This window comes from Ixodes scapularis, unplaced genomic scaffold (genome assembly GCF_016920785.2).
Source record: "Ixodes scapularis isolate PalLabHiFi unplaced genomic scaffold, ASM1692078v2 PGA_scaffold10__122_contigs__length_95168666, whole genome shotgun sequence".
NCBI classification, from domain to species: domain Eukaryota; kingdom Metazoa; phylum Arthropoda; class Arachnida; order Ixodida; family Ixodidae; genus Ixodes; species Ixodes scapularis.
Window position 1 is genome coordinate 2,753,368 of NW_024609836.1, and position 20,157 is coordinate 2,773,524.

Consider the following 20,157-nt stretch of genomic DNA (forward strand, 5'->3'; position numbering starts at 1 on the left):
AAGGTTCGCCGAGGTAATACCCTACGTGCACCAAGGAACCCTTCTAACCAGAACCCAGCAGGCGAACTTCAACCACTGCCTTTATACAACTCTGCATACATTCAGCAAATTGGAATAGACTTCGTGGGCCCACTGACGGAGTCCCAGGTTGGGAACAAGTATATAGCCCCGATGGTCGACTGCTACGCCAAATCGGTAGAAGCGGTGGCTATACCTGAAGAAATGGCGGCCTGTGCAGCTAAAGCTTTCACGGATTCAATGGGACACTGGAAAGAGCTATTACAGATCAGGGACGTTGTTTCACAGCGGAGATGATGGAAGAGCCGTTCCAGTTGACAAACACTAATTACGCCTGTACCACTGCATACAGCCCACAAACCAAGAGACTCTGAAAGAATCAACCGGACCCTGAAAACTATGATTACCAAGCATGTCTCCACTTATCACCGAGACTGGGACCAGTCTGTGCAGTATGTCGTATTTGTCTACAATTCTTTGGTGCACGAGACAACAGGGCACTCTACATTTCCTCCTTCGTGGAAGGGAGGCAACCCTGGGACTCGGACATCAGAAACTACAAGTAAAAGGTCACAGGGTCTGTTATATCATCCCTAACACGACTTGAAGGCGAAAGCTCAAGCGCTGATGCATTAAAGACAGACACATGACTTACTTCACTTTGATTCCTCTTAATTCGCTTTGTCATCCTTCTTAATTTCATTGCCTTTAATTCGCCCGAGTGGTCACATAAATGTGATAGCGAACCTCCGAAGACAGCACGCTCTCTGATGATGCACTTTTGTCGTTGTTTTCATGTTGTCGACGTGTTTTCGCTCAAGGGCTAAGAAGCTAAGAAGGTCGACTGAACAATGAGACATACAAGGCTTTCACCTTAAAAACTAAATGAAGACATCACCGCACAGCACTGAAGAGGGCAGGTAGTGAGTGAGCTTGCTCTCAGCATGACATGCCAGACTATCCGAACGAGAGCCGGCTTAGCCAGCAACACGTAACCGCTGCCACCGCGCTGGACGCCCGTGCCATTTGTTCTGCGGGCCGCAGACAGTGTCTCGTCTCCTGGGAGTTGATTGTGGTTAACTTTGTCGAGGCACGACCCGCAGGCATTGTTCTCCAATCCGGCCACCCTGGGATTTGTAGCTTTTCAGAATCCGTCATACCAGCCCCTTAAGTTGATATGAGGGGCTGATATGACGGACTCTGAAAAGCTACAGATGCCAGGGCGGCCGGATCGGGGAACAATGCCTGGTGGGTCGTGCCTCGACAAAGTTAACCACATTCAGCTCCCGAGACACGGTCAGCGGTCTGCAGAACAAACGGCACGGGCGTCCAGTGCGGTGGCAGCATTATATGACATTGCATTAGACTGCATCAGTTTGTTCTGCGATGAGTGGTCCTTTCAGGTTACACAAACCAGCACACACAAAAACCATGTCACTTATCGCTCGACGAGACGTTATGCAAAGAGCAGACTTAAAAATGCGATAGCTTTGATACGATTAATGGCTCTTTCAACATGGATCCTCACTGATGCAATCCGTCGAGTCTTCGTTACCTCAGATTCTGACAGCTGGGGCTTTCCTGAAGAAAGAAAAAGGAACATTCAAGTTACTAAGCCCACAAGAAAGTATGCCACACTCCTTTCATACATGCAAGGTATGTCAAGCGAGCAAACCACCAATTGAGGAGAGCCCACCACCAATTTTGTCTAGCCATGCAATGAAAGGCTTATCCAAAACCACGAAGCCCTAGGCAAAGTGTGGTTGTCCACACACATCCTTTGTGTTTTATGTTCTTTCAATTCTAGGTATCGTAGAGTGAATCACCGACTAATGTGCGTCATATAGAACTTGGGTTACAGAATGTGTCGGTCTCACTTTACGCTTTACGTAGGTAGGCCACATGGGCAACCCCATGGGCAGCCTCAATGTCTTCAGGTTTCTGCAGGACTAAAAACTAAGTGTTTCATTTAGTCTCTACTCATTAAATTTAATACATCTTAATCCTCCAAGGAAATTGTGCCATGCTTCTCACAGAGAGACATGCTCAAGCAATGCCTTTGCTGAAGCCCCAGAATGAGACGAAGAAAAAATACTGTTTATGCACCAGTTTCAATGATACACTTGGAAGTTTCCACTCGCAGAAGTGCCAGGCTGCACATGAGAAACAGACGAGCCTAATGATGACCACTTCGAGGATGCACTGTTCACAAAAAGAAAATAGCTTGGTTGAGACATAAAGCTGCTCATTCCCCTTAAGATTTAACACATCACAAAGCCATTACTGCAACAGAGTAAAATGTTCTTTAAAACCTTCCCTGCGATAGATGTTTCTACAGACATTCTTATTCGCCGTAGCATATGCGCTTCGCACTATGGAATCATGGGACACAACCGCCATAAGGTAGCTTCACTGATCGCTTTGCTCGCCTCGTCCCACCTCGGCAAATGCATTAGTATTCGTGTTTTTGCATCTGTTTTCACTACATTTCTCAACTGACTCTGTCAATTATCGTCACATGCCTATTTTTGCTTCTTAATCTGCTTTCCATTCCTACTTGCACAACCCTTACGGGTAACTTTGTACAATGTTTGGACCATTTTCAGAACCGGCCTACCGGGCGTGCAACTTTGCACAGGAACATCTTGTTAAAATTAGCGCAAAGACAAGGGAGGAAGAACATAGAGACAGGATAATGCTTTTAAACAACTGTAATATCAGGATCATGCGATTTGTTTGTTTATAACAATACCACTGAATAAGTTACATTTTTGTTCTCACTATATAAACTTTTTGTATATCAATTTACTGTTTTCAAATAAAAAAAACATTGAAGTCAATCGCTTTAATGATTCTCCAACCAACACCGACAATGTCTGATGCCGAAAAAAAAACCGAAAAACTTATTCGTTTGTGTCTGTCATTGTCGAGGACGGATAGAAATTTGTCTTCAACAGCCTGGCCCGACAAAATGATGGTTGAAATTAAACACTGCGCGACATTGCTTGCACGTATAGGCGCTCTTTTGCATGTTATGTAGCAAGGGTTGGAGGAAATAAAATTTTACTACTCAGGTTAGTGTCCCTTATGAACAATTTACACCTCATTAGCAGCAGGGAAAGACAGCAATCTCTTGTTCACCTTAAGAGTGCCGCATTATGTAGCAAGCTGATCTGTTCAAACAAGTAAATGCCTGCCCATACAGGTTTATGAAAAGGGTGCCAGAAATTCAACCAACCTCAGCTAAAGATGCCTTGTTTTTTGGGTTTTTTTTTGTTTTTTTTCTTGTGCACTTCATCATTTTTTTGCGAAAAATGCACGGAAGACAGAAGTTCGACATTTTTTTCCACTTACCCTATATCAAGAGCATGTTAGACAGAATGTTTTATTTCCAGAGGTCGACGGTGTGAAAAACGCTTAGTTAGTATATGTTTATACCTGCGACGGACCATGGAAACATTTTTGGATACCATATTTCTCAAAAAAAATACAGGCCAATAAAAAAATGGTTCCTCTTTAGATTCGCTATGTACATATCAAACTATTCTAGCCAACAAACTTCAAATAAAATTGGTGCTCCTAAACAGCAGACAGTGCACACTAAACTTGCGAGTTAAAATGTTGTTCTCGATTAAGCACATTACTTTTTCACTATGTTTTCAACCGGTATTTTGATTATGGGTGAGTCCATTAATTTTTCCAACTTTTTTATTGTGGAAGTTAGTGTTTGCAAACATGGCTGAACATGCTTGTTGTCCTCCTGTTCCATCAGACCTCATCACCAAATGATAAGTTTGACCACGTGTGCCATGAGCTATGTCAAAAAAATGCACCATTTAGGCACAGACCCACTTAGCAAGTATTGAAGTGGCATTCTACCAGTTTTCTTGACTTTTTGCTGAAAAGCAAGAATTATAATTAAATAAGCAAAAACGACATAAAACCCTTACACAGCCGTGAGACTGCTCAGACCAAAACCAACTGAAATGAAGCCACGTAATCACAACTATAGCGCTAGTACCCTCTATGGGCCAGTTGGGAAACTGCTCAAATAGAGATGTCTGTAGTAATTGAATATTCACAAAAAAAAAAGTCATATTGGATGTTTTAATGATTTATACAGCCTAAGGTCGGTCTGCCAGGATGGGGCGACACTGTTTTACACTGTAGATGGGCGATTTTATCAGTGCAGTATGAATGCTAGCCTGGGGTCTTTGACGTGCACACGCAGTAGTGATACACAACCGCATGCCGGTACGATGCTCATCCAGATCGAAACGGGCGGGGGACGGGCACGAACCCAGGATCCCTGGGTTCTGCAGCGCGAGCTTTCGCTCCATGCGCGTCGAGCTGAGTGTGCGCTTTAGCCCACTCGGCCACTAATCCCTGTTGGAAAATTTCGATGATGGAAAGACGACGGAAAAGGCTCATACAAGCGTAACCGTAATATGGGACATCCTATACAAGCGAATCCGTGGATCCAGTATAGTGGATTAAGGCGGAACGATACAGGTAAGCAGAACCATACAAGCGTGTCGTATTATGGGACATCCTATACCAGCGTAGTGGAATACGACGGAACCATGTGGAACCATACATGCATAACGTAATATGGGACAACCTATACCAGCGAAAAGGCGATACCAGCACGGTGGAGCCATGTGGCTCCAACATGCTGGTTTCGCCCTTTCACTGTTGTACAGGGCGATTTAGTTTTAAGCTTTACATATATGTTTAGAAAGGTCGTGAAACTAAATTAATGCGGTTTGTGCAGGCGTGTTTTACGGCCAGGCGTACGTAGTATAGGGACCTAATCGTAACAATCAGTCAGATAATTAAATACAATTTGTTAATTAACTTTTTTAATTAGTGAAAATGAAAATATGGTTTCAATTAGAAACTTGCTGAGTCATTGAAAACAACAAAATCAACTCTTTTTAGAAGGATATAATGCAGGGGTAGCCTTTTACGCGTTCTGTAAAAACGCTTTATTTGGACGAGTTTCTAGGTTTCAGTTTCTTATCAGAGTTCATCTCTGCGCCCAAGGTCCTGTTCCCCCTTAGACACCCAACGGACGTGCGCCTTGCTTCCCTCCATCCTACGAGGGAGGCGAGGGGGCGGCTTCGCACTGCGGCCACCGGGCAGCAGGACCGCAGGTGCAAAGATGCGCTCTGGTAAGAAACCAAAGTCTGGAAACGCGTCCAAATTGACCATTTTTTTAGAACGCCATAAAATGCTGCTCTTGTCTTATATCTTCACAAAGAAAGTTGATTTAGTGTGTTTTGATGATGCTTAGCAAGTTTCTAATTGGAACCATGGGTCTATTTTCACTGATTAAAAATTTTAGGAACATACTATACTTAGAGAGAGGCTGAAGCGGTTTTGTATTTGAGAAAACACTTTTAAATCTTCTTCATTTGACCTCCAGAATCTCAAATATCAAAATTATTTGCTAATTTAATTAATCGAGGCCGCATAGAGTCATTTTTAAAGCGCTTTGAAAGCACTTCCCTAGAGAGCGACGTCACAAGAGCAGCTTTCAAAATCTTTGTTCACGCATCTTCAGCGCCTATGAAAGCTATACACGCACATGCTATTTTTTAAAGGGGCAGAAAAATGTGTCACGACTGGTGCCAATGCGGGAGAAAATACCTAGAAAACTTGCGACTGGACGCGCAGCCCTTAAGCGACACACACTTGGCGGCTGAAAGGTCTTCTTACGATGTCACTATTGGTAGGAGTTTTTTTTGTGTTTTCTCAAGTTTAGTTATATCTTTGTGGAAAACGAACGGGATATTCAGATTCGCGGGATAAAACCACGCGAGAATGAACCTCCATCTAGTTTTCTGAAAGAAGTCTGGCACATATCTCTGTAATAAGCCGACTGATCATTACAAATTAGCCTTTTATACTATGCCGCCCTGGCCATATAACTCACGTGTACAGACTGCGTAAATGTAGCTTTTACAGCTTTTTTTAAAGAAATCTGTAAAATATACAAAAAAACACTCTGTAGAATGTCCCCCAATACAATATGATTGTATGGTTCCTTTCCCGCTTGCATTGTTCAAGAAAGACTTGTGGATATCCAGCGTTTTATTGGAATGCTGGATGTCAATAAGTCTCTACATCAGTGAGTGGTTTCAAACAATTATGATGTTTGCACACCAGTAAGCTCTCATCCGAGGCTCACCAGGAGCACTAAGAGCAGAGGCAAAATGTCGTGACCTGGTAAATTTGGTTGCAGGTATTTATTTTTAGAAGAACTGCATGCAGCAAAGCTTAACTTTGCTCAAAAGAAGATAATTAAAAATTCAATACTGAACAATGGTGTCCCTTGAGCTGTCAGACCAAACTCCCACTCTTGTCACTCAGGAGTTCCTAACTTGTGCGTAGAGGATCAGCACAACCCAGATTTGTACTGCAAGCGCACCTGCAATATAAAAGTTGAAAAAACATGAGATGAAATATGAGACGTTTACAATTCTCTGTAATGAGAAAATACAGTACAGCTCTCGAAGAGGAAGATGGGAGGGTATGCCCCTCCTTCCCCTCCCCTCCTCCTCTTCTGCTCCCTCCCATTTAGGGGGAAATTACCCCACTAAATTTAGCGGGTTAAGTTTCCCAATAAATTTAGAGCGGAAATTGATGTCACATGACCTCAACACAAATGCAGTTTTTCCGCTAAAAGTAGCGGGGAAAATGACGTCGCATGACCGTGTCACGTCATCCATAAAAACATCCAGTTTCTCAGCTAGACTTAGCGGAAATATTAACGTCACATGACCACAACATTAATTCAATTTCCTGCCAAGTTTAGCTGGGCGGTTACGCCGACAGCGACGCCGCGAAACGCGGAAACGGGTGCTAACAGCTGCGCTAAAAACTAAATGCATCAGGTGAAATAAAGTGAACATTAGATATACTGTAAGAAAAAGGAGAATCTAAGATACCGTTCTCAGATCCTTCCTTTTGTCCGTTCTCAAATGTTTTGATATCAAGACATGTTTATCTCTTTATTCATACCCAGAGAACCCCTCCCAGTTTCAGCATGAATGCAATAAATCAATGCAGACTAGACCTAGTAAGCTATAATGCACATGAAAATGAATGTTTGCCACATAGTCATGTATCAGTCAGAGGCTCAGATCTCAAAATACATTTGTATTGAGGAACATTCTTGAATAAAACTTCTGGGCTTCGAATTCAAAACAGTTTGTACTTCCATAAGGAACACTGTACGGCACTTATTTTTATTGTTTTTTGTGACACATCAGAAACAGCACAACACTGTCATCCTTGCATACCTAACAAGAATTTGTATTTTTTTTTTAGCATGGCATGTGCTATTCTAATGCTTTTAATGCCTTTAACAAAATTTCCTTTGTATAGCTTTTTATTGGTTCTTAGTTAGCTCGCACGACAGATTCGGTACCTTGAATTCTCACTCGGCATCAACAGTTTTGTATATTAATGTAATAGCGAAAGACAAGATGTATGGACTTGAGTACGGTTCAACAAGCACAGATGTTGAGAAAAGTACTGAGGAAAACTCAAATGTCAAAATAAAAATAAGCTGGAATGTGGATACAATTATGGACATGGTCATGAATACAGTAGCAGATTCAATATGAAGAATACGTGTTAGACGCACGCTCAAAGAAACCTGTTGCATCTATATTCATGCAAATTACTTCGCAGAACCCAGCGCTGCAGTCTCGGGTGCGAGTTCGCTGAATGAGTCCACTGAAAATGAATGCAGACGGAAAAAGCAGTTTGATCTGCGACAATGAGCATTACATAGGCAAGTGACATGTCATTGTTACTGTTACAGTGCCGAATGTTTCAAACTGCCAGTCGCATCATTCTGGAATTCCATGCGTATATTACAGGGTTTGGCTCTCTCGAATGCTTTGCGAGAAAAATTATCAACTGGAAATGTCTAGCGTAGTTCTAGAAAAACTACTTCCAGAATCCTAACTCAGCATCGTAAAGAATATAAAAAGTTTCTAGAGATAAGGTTAGTGCAGGAGTTGAATAAACTAAATACTTAGTTTTGCGAAACCATCTTGCCGTAGTAAACGTATAAAGTTCCCCTAGGTAGAGCTAGTCATTACGGATGATTGTGCCCATTGCATACTATAAAAATTTAATTTGCGACCTACAATATTTACAGACTCAACCAACTCTGAATAAGTGGAACACTTGGCACTAAAGATTGGTCTCACCATGACTGTCTGCAAACATCCACATAATAATTTCCATAAACCTATGCATGTCAAGAAAATATTTGGAGCGAGCTGTTTAAACTGCCTTAACACTTTTTAACACTAATACACCAACTCATGTTTACAAACAAACCGGAGCGCCCCTAGCGGACGCCACCGGCGCCGCGCATGCGCGAGGGGGGTGTGGGCAAAAAGCTCGCCGTCGCCCATAAACAAACCAGTGAAACGCGATGTTGTCGGCGTCGGTGTGAGTCCCCCTGCCCTTTTTCGCGTTCGAATTGTTGATTATATGTCTTCCTGGCGATGTCTGACTACTTGAGCGGCGTCGGCGAACTTACCGAGGCTCGTTAGACCGCAAAACTTCGCGTGAATAATGTGACATGTGGCGATTCATTCCGCGTGGACGCCGCAGTATGTACGCTAAAGCCTGATTCGCATGATGAGATTTCGCTCGCTATTCTCAGTCGCGACGCCGCTCGGGCTGCAAAAGCGTGAACCGTAGCTGAGATGGTCGACGTCGATACTGAAAATCGCAAGCAGAATTGGACCAAGTGAATTAGGCGTAACAAGTTGGTGATGGTCACGGGTAACAATGATTAACATCTCCTTGTATCTACTGTTAACATCGAGCCTGCTTACCAACCTTTAAATTTAAGTCTTTTGAGGCCTGCACTTACTTCTTATCGCAAATAGCGGGCCAACATTTGGTCTACGAGCCGGTGTCGTCTAAGAGAGCAGACGACAAGCAGAATCGTTTGAAAGAGCAGACGACAGTTCGAACGATCAGGCGGCCGTTTGAACTTGAAGACGCACTGAACGTAGTCCGCAGGTGGTCCGCACAACTTTACGGTTTCTGGCGTTCATGTTGGAACAAAACAAATAAATCTGATCACCACAAGTATCCGTGAATTCAACCCAAAGTGCTTCCCGCCCAAGCAATCGTTGTCCGACGGCGTCTGCTTTTCCTTTTTTCACGGCTCATATCCAGATTCTCGGACGAACCGAGCGCGTGAAAACTGACCTTCAAACCTTTCTCGACACTTTTGGTACGGCCCCAGTCGCGGCGTTTTGGCGAGAAGACAGGTTTTTGTCTGGTTCCTTTCAAAACAACGCAGGAATACACGTCCGGCATGGGGACTTCTGCCCACAGCCCCAGACCGGAAGTGCGACCGACGCGCCACCACCGCGCCGTGACGTCACAGAGATGAGTTTGTGTATAGAAAGCCTGTAGTGGGCCACTACTTAAGCAGTTTTTACTTCATTATGAAGGGCAATAACAAATATGTGAAGCTTAAAACTAGGCCTGCACTGAATTGCTTTCTTAAGTTGAACGTGCTATGCTCGGTTCAATATATTATCTTTGCAGAGCTGACAATGTGCAAGTTCCCATTTTTTTATATTTCACATCTCCCGACTGCTGGGTGCGGTAGGTACATAAGATTGATGACACCAACGTAACAGGATGATTATTTTAAGAATTTGTGTATAGCACTAGCGAAGCCATCTGCGGGAAGTTATTTCTGCGACTCTGTCGAACCTACATCCATGGGCTTTAAGTTCACATGTGAATCATGTCTGCAGACGCCTTTTTGTAATTGGAACTCCATCCAACCCGAGATTTGAATGTTTTTTGCATTTTAGGCTTAGTAGTGCTTTTGCTGTTTCACTTCAAGAAGAGGTAAGAATGCTTATTTCGAGTAGCATACCTAACACTTGGTGGCATGAGGACTCCCTTGTCATGATGCTAATCGAAAGTCACAGGCAGGAAGATACTGTGATGCTCTTGTTGCTGGGATTACCTCCCCCATGGTCCTGGCCGGACCACAGAAGAAGATTGAGTCCAAGCTTGTGGCCACTAGGATCTCCAGATCTTGAGGCAACCAAGTAGCTGGAAATAAAAACAAATCACAATCAAGTACTTGGCAGAGCTACATTAGAATGGCTAGCATATTCTTTTGTGATCAGCTCATAGATCCTTTTGTTTTTATACTTTGTACATGCACTTATTAAAAAACTGCTCCTTCACAGCCACAGTCATAGACACACCCCAGGACAAGGCCACACAGGCCTTGAAATGATGGGTACCGAATTAAGGCGAATGATCAAATGCATTCATTTAACCCTCTTTCACCCCAACCTGGGAGATTTCTGTCAAATATTCACATTTAACTCTAAAGACTATAAAAAAAACCTACTACTGCAATGCAGAGCCGTATAGTGGGAGAGTTTAGCCAGTGGGTGTGGTGACAAAGGTGCCGGAGAGGAGGAAAGGGAGGAGAGCGCCGAAGGAGGGAGAGAGAAGGCAGCAAAAAGGAGACGACCGCTATTTTGACGCAACGCTGTTGGCGCGAAGCACTGTTGAGGCTATGTGTCGTCTGCTACTGGCTTAATTGATTTTTGCCTTTATAAAACTTTGCGTTTAAACATGAAGAAACTTCTTTCTTTATGTTTTTAAGCCACCGAGGAATAACACTATATTATTTTATTGCCAAAGCCTGCCAAATAAAAGCAAAGGGCAGGTGTCTGGATAGAAAAAGTTTAGTTGGCGCACCAAGAGGCTAACCAATAAAAATGGGTACCACTCTGCACAAAGTGCCTAAAAAGCGTGCATCTTTACTTGACACTAACAGCGGCACACACTATCTATTTTACTGACTAAAGGGTACTCGATCATTATTTTCAGCTAACTAGTCAAACTAGATATTCTTGCCAACTTGCTTTTTAGGAAAATTTTTAAATTTACAAGAACTATTAAGACAACGGCTAAAAAAAAGCAATGGCAAAACCAACAATCGAATTCGGCTGTTCTCTAGTAGCACGACATCTATAGAAGGCAGACCTGCAGAATGAGCAACCAGTCTAAAAAAGAGCATGTCCCATGTATAATTTGTTTCCATGCTGCAAAGCAAGTGCTGGAAAGAGGTTTCACGACATTAACAAAATTTCTTGCAATCAGTTGAGAACAAGTTAGAGCAGTGAACTTGGCCTTGCCCTTGGCATAACGTTTTAGTGTTGCCCATGGAAACTCAAATAAATTTGTAAATAAAAACAAAAAAGACTAACCTTTATAAAAAAATCTAACTTTCGCAAAGAAAAGTTAACTTGAACAAAATATGCGGGATACAGTTGTACAGCATCCATTTGTGTGCTGAACCAATTTTGAGGCAAATCTGCGACAATGAAAAGAAAACGCCCGAGTACATTAGGGAAAGACAGAAAGGATGCATACCTACAACAAAAAAAATTTAGAACGACCACGGGCAGGAACCTCTGGTGAGCCTCTCGGAGTGACTCCCTGCAATGGGCCTGCGCAGACCAGAGAACAAGATCGGTCAGAGCTTGCAGCCATAAGGTGCTTCATACCATGAAGTTCCAGAAGTAGCTGCAATTGGAAGCAAAGTGCATTTCATTTCTCTGCAGAATGGAGAGTTTAATAGATAGTATGCATTCATAAGGTGATACAGTCACGAATGCAGATTTTTCAATGCAGCACTATATCGCCAAATTGTTAACCGTGCCGGGCAACACTACAAACCGAGAGCATTATTCCAAACTATCTCAGTTTAAAGTTAACCACGGCAGAAGCTGCAAGCCATGTGACCTTCTAGTTGGATGCCATGGTACGTCGAGCTTATAATCATGTGTCACACTGTTTTTGCTGCAATGGCTTGTAGTGTCAAAAGTGGTCCAGCTTAAAGAGATGCAAAGTATAGACGTTTGTGAGTGGGGCCCTGACCTAGTCTTGAGCTACATTGCGAGGAAGGGCGTTTCAACCGGGATGTTTGCTGCCTGTATCCACACGACCAGCTTGTGCACAGCGATTGCTTGAGCAGAGTACATGTCCTCGACAGTGCCATTATTTGACAAGCAGTTTTATGAATGTTAAACATGACTGACTTACAGACAGACTGCATCTCAACGACTAATGACTTAGGATACCTAACTGAATACTGATATATTAACTGAATGCAAAACAAATTACCTGGCAGGCATTAAATTTATCAACAGGGTGGGTCGACTCCGTATTAAGTTGGAGTCGATGCGTCAGGCACGTAGCCAAGATTTTGTTTCAGGGGGGACCCACTCATAACAAAATGCTGTATGAGGGGGAGGGGGGAGAGGAGGACCCATGCAGAATGGAAGATATCGGGGGGGGGGGGGAGGGGGGGGGGGGGTGGCGGGCCTCATAAGCCTCGCCCTGGCTACGTGCCTGCGATGCGTAATATGACAATACAAACAAAGATATGCCTTACATTTCCTTTTGCACCCCCAAAATGATGTGTTTTTGAAGGTAAGATACACAATGTTCTTGATTCAGAAAGTGCCTCAGCTGTACAAATGCATATGCAGTGAGGGCACTCGGTAAGCCTATTCTCTTCAGCTCTGTGCAGGTTAAGCTAAGTTAGAGTATAGAGGTACACACTCACTGACAGCATGAGGAAGGCAGGGAGAAGTCTCCGTTGTTCCACCACCAGCCCGTCTGCTACCTTCGATGACGTTTCAGCGCCTCATGAGCCTGGAGCAAGCACATCTGTCCAAAGCGGGGTGAAAAGCACAAGCACGTGCTGGAGGACGCCCAGCCATTCTCTTTTTGTCATCGGCTATTCTACATATTTTAGTATGACATATTTTTAAGTGAGAAAAAGTATTGCAAATATGCAGTCCAACTTTGACCATAATACAGAAGTCTGATAAAGATAACAGTTGCCATTCACCATTTTCAAAATAAGTGCTCCCACCTATCGGAACATCTACACGTGGTGCGTGAGTGGGTTCAGGACTGAGACGCTAGAAAACGAAGCGCTCACAAGGCTTGTCTGGCCCTTCCAACCATGCGGGTACATTCATCGCAAATCCCCGACTTTTAGACAAAATGATTTAGAATGAGCAAATCTTGTCTACGCCCGAGGTAGAATATTGAATTGTGATTCCCCCATATTGTGCCAACCATCCTTCAACCTGCGGTACCACCTGCAAATGAACTATGTTGTGCTGCGGCACGCGTCCATGCTGCCTGCTTCAGGGAAAACCAGTGCTCGTATTGAAGACGACATCCCACAATGCAGGGCCGTACCCAGAAAAACATTTCGGGGGGGGGGGGGGGGGTTCTCGGGGACAACGGTGGCCATTTTGAAAATGTCTATTGTCTTATTTTCGCCTATGAATCATGTGCATCGGTGGCATATAATGGAGAGTTATAGCAAACCGGAGAACCGGTCCCGGTTTGGTACCCGGTAGCCGACCGGTGCCACTGCGCGTGCGCAGAGGTGGAGATTAAAATCGGCTGGCTGCAAGTGCACCTACCAAGGCCGTACCCAGAAAAAAATTTCGGGGGGGGGGGGGGGGTCAGAACCCCCTAACCCCCCCCCCCCCCTGGTTACGGCCCTGCCACAATGTACACGCAACAATGTTTAACAAACTAAAACAAAATTGATATCATTCAATAGACACAGATAGGCTTGCAAAGTGTCGACACCATGATTGTTGTTGTTGGTTTTACTCCTGCATACAAACATAAGTGACTTCCTCTTTCCTCCGATGTACAGTAAAACCCCCTTACCTTCGTGGCCCCTATTTCTTCTCGAATCGGTCACAGAGGACATAATCGCAGCCACTGAATTCTGCAAAATTAAAGGCCGCGAAAATTAAAGGTTCGTCAACATTAAAGAGTTTACTGTTCTTCCGTGTGTCACATGATGTTAACATTTCAAGGAGGCTGAAGGTATTGGTTTAAGAAAAAATTGACCAATGAAAAAAAATGCCCTTCTCCAGGTTAGGCACGCGAGGTTCTTTTGCACTACCTTTAAGGCGGCAAGTTTGTTTCGGCAGAGCTTTTGGTTAAACGGAGTCACAAAAGTAGCCATACTTGGAGTCAACTATTTTGTGCTGCATTATAAAGCTAGAGTAAATTCCACTGTGCTTCTGCACAGCACAGTGTTGCACCCCATTTGCATGATCTAGAGAAACTAGCGCTAACAGAGTTGGAGCACTCAAAAAAAAAACAAAAAAACAGCCGATTGTGGAAACATTGAGAGATGCACACATGCAAACTGTGCATTTCTTAAAAGTGGATTCGAGCAAAGGTAAAGACAATATGTATACTTACGGCGCCCATACTTGCCTTTCCCAAGCATGACCCCTTTTCCCTCGGTAGCACCATCCAGTAAGCACCAGCAACACACCCATGAGACACCACCGACTCATGGATTGAATGACGACCCGCCTGAGGTCTTGGAAGGAGATCCGGAACACTGCTTTAGGCCAGACGTTGTATCTGGAGGGGGCAGGGACTAAAAGTAAAAATTAACAACTTTACCTGAAGCGCTACATTCCTGTAGCATGAACTCTAAGATAGCACTATTTTTTTTTTTTTAGGTCAGTGATGCATTTTAATTAAACACAAATGGTTGGTTTATATGATGAACCCGCAGCCTCTATTTTCCTTAAGTGTAACGGAGTGTCTAGCGTTACGTCCGACGGAACCCGAAATAAAAATTAAAGTTACGCCCAACGTAACTGTCAAGCATTCGAGTTGCGTCCGACGGAACCCAAAATAAAAAATAAAGTTACCGTATTTACTCGAAAATAGGTCGAACCCTATTTATTGAATCCACCGAGAATAAAAAAAAAATAATTCAAATACAAGTCGACCTTTTTTTTATTTTTAAGAACAGGGGAAATTTTGGGCGAAAAAAAGAAACAAACCTTTATTTACATCACTCAGCTAAATCACGGGGCGATGCCAAAAACTTCATCACCGTCAGAACTTCTGGACATGTCATCGCCGTCCGAAGCTTCGTCAGCTGGGTAGACATCCTCGCAAATTCGCAGCAATACTTCACTGACACCTTTGTAAAATGACGACAAGAAACGAAAGAAGGTGCGAAGCGACGGAAGACAAACTACAAAGACGCAAGCAAAGCCGCCGTGTCGCCATGAGCAACACGCGAGCCGAGCCGCCTCAAGCAACTAACAAAAGTAACATCTTTTTTTTTTTTTTTTTTTTTTGTGCGCGTTTGCGAGGATGGAGGGTAAAGTGCATGGCGCATCGCGTTCCTCTCCTTCCCCGTTGCCCAGCAAGGGGAACGCTAGAGGCGCGATGTCGAAATCCGACGCCCGAGGGGCGGCACCGGCCAACGCGGGCGGCGAGCCATTTCGGCAACCGAAAGCTTTTCGAAACAAGAAGCGGCGCGGCTCTACGGCAACGCCGGCTCGGTGACTCGATAGCTTCATGCCTCCGGTAGGGTCGCAAAATCTGGTCGCGAATGTAGGTGTCGAAATTCTTTATTCACAATTTCCGGAAAAACAAAAAACAAAGAAAAAACAAGGTCGACTTATATTTGAATAAACACGGTAGTCAGCCGCGCACCGAGACACACATTATGAAAGCGATTGGTGCGAGCGACCAAGGCGATGAGCGACGTTTTCTAGAAGCCCAAGAACCGAGCGGCGCAAGCAGCGAGAGTGAGAAACCTTCGTCGCTCGGCGCCGGCACTCGTTCGTAGCTTCTCGCCGTCGCGCGTCTCGTTGATCGCTATATTGCTTACATGCCGTTCAGAAAGGCGCTCTAAGTGCTTACCATTGCATTGGGACCAGCCTCGCATCCAACCGTAACCAGTCTTGACTTTCTTTAAAGCCGCACAGGTAGAAGTTAACATCGTAAATACATCGTTTTCAAGCATGGCTCCTCGTTCATTGCTCGATTTACATTTTCGGTAAATGACAAACCGCAATGAAGCACAATTATTCTAGTTCGAAATTGTCACGAACACTTGGCACGCATGCTTACACTGTAGCGCACCAAACGTAATTTAAAAGTAGAACGAAAACGGGACGAGATTCGCTTACCGTTTCACGGAGACAGACGACTTCGGATTCCAGGCCTAAAGAACTCGGAAGTCGCCGGCGGTCCGGAGATCGGACGAGGCGAGCCGACCCAGGCCGACCACACCTGGTTGAACTATGAGAGGCGCCGTCGAGTTTAGAACCAGAGGCGCAGTAGAAACGGACCGCAAAACATCTGTCCCGTAACCGTAAACGAGCCAACGAACCACACCGCTCTACCTTCGCCATTGTTCGCCATCTCCGCGAAGACCGGAAGTGGAAGCCGCGAAGTTAGAAAAGCCGCGGCAGCGGAAGCACCGAAGCCACTGGGCGGAAGCCTTACGTTTCGGTTTCGTTTTTCTCCAACGCCGGCTACGGTCGCTACGGTGGCGGGCTAATGAGTTTGTGGCTGGTTGCAAGGACGCGAGGGGCCACGAAAAGACGCCGAGTTTGCCGAGTACGAGCAACAAGCCGTTTGCCGCTGTCGACCGGCGATGCCGTATCCGCGGCTTGGTGTTACGATCGGTTTGTTGCCGTGCACGTTAACTCAAAGCTCGAAGTTACGCAGTTCCGTTCCGGCACCAGCCGCACCACGTTTTCCGGTGCATCGCACGTGGAGGCCTTTCGACGCATTCAGTGAAAGTAAAGTTCGTGTCCGCTGTCTTCGGTGCTGTGGAAGAAGTTGCGAGACGGAAGAAGCATCAAAACCAAGGCGTTTAGGACTCCAGGCCGGGCCGCCGGTTCACTCTGAACGAAAGGCGACGTGTGTGCGCACGCTTTGAGGAAGCCTCCGCGTTTCGCCGCGCCAGACGTCGCCGATCGCGACCAGACCGACCGAACCCCGAGTTCGAGACGCTCTTGCGCAGCCAGGGACGGCACCGAAGTAGGAGCTGCTCGTTCTGCGCTACCATGCAGTGCTCTACAGTGCTCGGAGCTCTCGGTGTCATTCGTGCTTGCACTGAAGCCTTTGTGACCCCTTCGGACGCGCAAGTCGTACTTCGCAAAGGTTTGGACGGGGCCGCCCTCACCGAGCAGCTCCGTTATATTCCGCTTATTTATGATCGCAACAAAAGCTTGCGTTTGTTCTCGAGAAAAAAAAAATTGCGGGACCGCTCTCCGCGCCGCCGACGAGGTTGGCCGCCGCCATGTTCTCAGCTGTTCACTCGCTCCCGCAGCGAGCGCCTTGCGATTATCCTCCCCGTTCCAAAATGCGATGCGCTTTGCGCATTATGCCGTTTACATGACCGTATATTGAATGTGGCAACTGGATTCAATGCGACTAAGTCGCATTCATGTAAACGCGGCTTATGTTCTTTTTCAACATGAATGGTGTATGTAACGATACCGGTGGTGAACGATGGACGTTTTTGTTGGAAGATGGCGGTCGTCTTTCTGCATGTATGATTTAGTTATACCGGTGGTCCTGTGGTATAAGCGTTTTGTTGGAAGGATGGCAGTCGCCTACGTCATCGGACGCAAAATCATACCAGCCACACCGAATCATATCGGCAAGCAAACTGGCTGCCAGTATAGACAGACCCGGAGCCATAGCGGTCCGCTATCTCCAGTTATGCAGAACGCCAAACCAAACTAGCTGCATACATAATAACAAGAAATTATGGTGGTGTCATACCAGAACTGTACAAGCGGCAGGTTTGTTTCTTGTACGTTTTTCCAATAGGGATCCTCCTTGAATATTCGCAATATTTTAAACATGACATGCAAACACAAGCCTTTTATAAACAGCCACGTCATGCAATAACCTCACCTCTTGTAAATGCAGGCACGTTCATCTTGATTCCTCGCGCTTCCAAGTGGGGTTCCAGCGTAAAGCCTCGGTCGGCCATGATCTCGTCCCCTTTCTGGAGGTAGTCTTCAACGCCACAGGTCCGGACAATGTACTTATCTGAGGCTCTCCCTCCAAAGACATCAGAAGCAAACATTATCTGCCCATTAGGTGCAATTACAGTCAGACATTTAACAGTATTAGCTGCTTTATAAGCACTGTATGTTTGAGCACGGGCCATTAACTTCGTTGGCCTCTGCAAGGTCACCTCGGTGCAATCAAAAATACAAGTGGTCTTGGCATACCCATTCTCCACAAAAGAGGCTGGCATGCTGCTCTGTATGCGTGATCGTGGGAGCCAGATAACAACATACTCCATAATCCTTTTCAGGATTTCCAGCATCTTCTTGATGATGGCACAAATGCGGCTTACTGATATGTTAAATCTCCGGGCAAGGTCACCGTAGAGAAGGCCCAGACGTAGTCTCATCAGAGTAAGAAGAAGCTGATCATTTAGAGGGATGCGTGATTCTGCTGTGGTCATCATGGACACCATCTCAGCTAGAGACAGAAACACAGCCCTTGATACTCCGGTGTAGAACTCAATGTCAGCACTGGACATTGTCAACCAAACTGCAGCTTTTGAGGACCCTTTCGTGCAGTAGTTGTGATCGGCAACTTCAAGAACCTCCCACTGGGTCCCCTGGCTCTTCGTTGTCACCTGGAAAGTGGAAAGTGAAGACTGCACATGACAATATTTACAAAGAGCAGTACCCAACTCATGTTGTTGCCTCAGTGCTGAGTTCCTTAAAACCAAGTTGGGCATGTACACATATTCCGATACACATAAAACCGGTTGGGCATGTACACACAGCCCCAGCGAGCGGCCTCTGTGGCAGCAGCGGTCGCTGGGGGCTGGTGTGCAGAGAGGAAACCGAAAAGTCATTTTCACTAGACAACAAACAGCGAGCTGACAACTTAGTGCAACTGTCTGCTCACCATGGTGGGTGGCCTGTTGGATCCTCTCACAATCGTGACTGTAAGCAACTGGGGCCCAACGTTTGCGGCAGCAGCGGTCGCTGGGGGCTCCTGTGCCAAGAGAAAACCGAAAAGTCATTTTCACTAGACAACAAAGAGTGAGCTGACCAGCAAGCGCAACTGTCTGCTCACCGTGTTCGGTAGCCTCGCGGACCCTTTCACAGTTGTGAATGTCGGCGAAGGGGGGCCAACGTCTGCAACAGCAGCGGTCGCTGGGGGCTGCTGTGCCAAGAGGAAACCGAAAAGTCATTTTCACTAGAAAACAAAGAGCGAGCTGACCAGCAAGCACAACTGTCTGCTCACCGTGTTCGGTAGCCTCGCGGACCCTTTCACAGTTGTGAATGTCGGCGAAGGGGGGCCAACGTCTGCAACAGCAGCGGTCGCTGGGGGCTGCTGTGCCAAGAGGAAACCGAAAAGTCATTTTCACTAGAAAACAAAGAGCGAGCTGACCAGCAAGCACAACTGTCTGCTCACCATGCTGGGTGGCCTGTTGGATCCTCCCACAATCGTGACTGTAAGCAACTGGGGCCTAACTTTTGCGGCAGCAGCGGTCGCTGGGGGCTCCTGTGCAGAGAGAAAACCGAAAAGTTATTTTCATAAGACAACAAAGAGGGAGCTGACCAGCAAGCGCAACTGTCTGCTCACCGTGTTCAGTAGCCTCGTGGATCCTTTCACAGTCGTGAACGTCGGCGAAGAGGGGCCAACGTCTCCGGCAGCAGCGGTCGCTGGGGGCTGCTGTGCAGGGAGAAAACAAAAAAAGTCATTTTCATGAGACAGCAAAGAGGCAGCTGACCAGCAAGCGCAACTATCTGCCCACTGTGTTCGGTAGCCTTGCGGACCCTTGCACGATCGTGACCGTTGGCGAGGGGGGACCAACGTCTGCGGCAGCAGCGGTTGCTGGGGGCTGCTGTGCAGAGAAAAAACCTAAAAGTCATTTTCACTGGACAACAAAGAGTGAGCTGACAAGTTAGTGCAACTGTCTGCTCACCATGCTGGGTGGCCTGTTGGATCCTCCCACAATCGTGACTGTAAGCAACTGGGGCCTAACTTTTGCGGCAGCAGCGGTCGCTGGGGGCTCCTGTGCAGAGAGAAAACCGAAAGGTCATTTTCCTGAGACAACAAAGAGCGAGCTGTCCAGCAAGCGCAACTGTCTGCTCACCGTGTCCGGTAGCCTTGCGGACCCTTGCACGATTGTGACCGTCGGCGAGGGGGGACCAACGTCTGCAACAGCAGCGGTCGCTGGGGGCTGCTGTGCCAAGAGGA

The 20,157-nt window shown here is 45.9% G+C and overlaps 1 pseudogene; it reads right to left on the minus strand.

Annotated features, from left to right (window-relative positions):
- Positions 1-1,346: 1,346 nt before the first annotated feature.
- LOC115322710 lies at positions 1,347-18,478 on the minus strand (annotated as a pseudogene).
- Between the last annotated feature and the right edge of the window lie 1,679 nt (positions 18,479-20,157).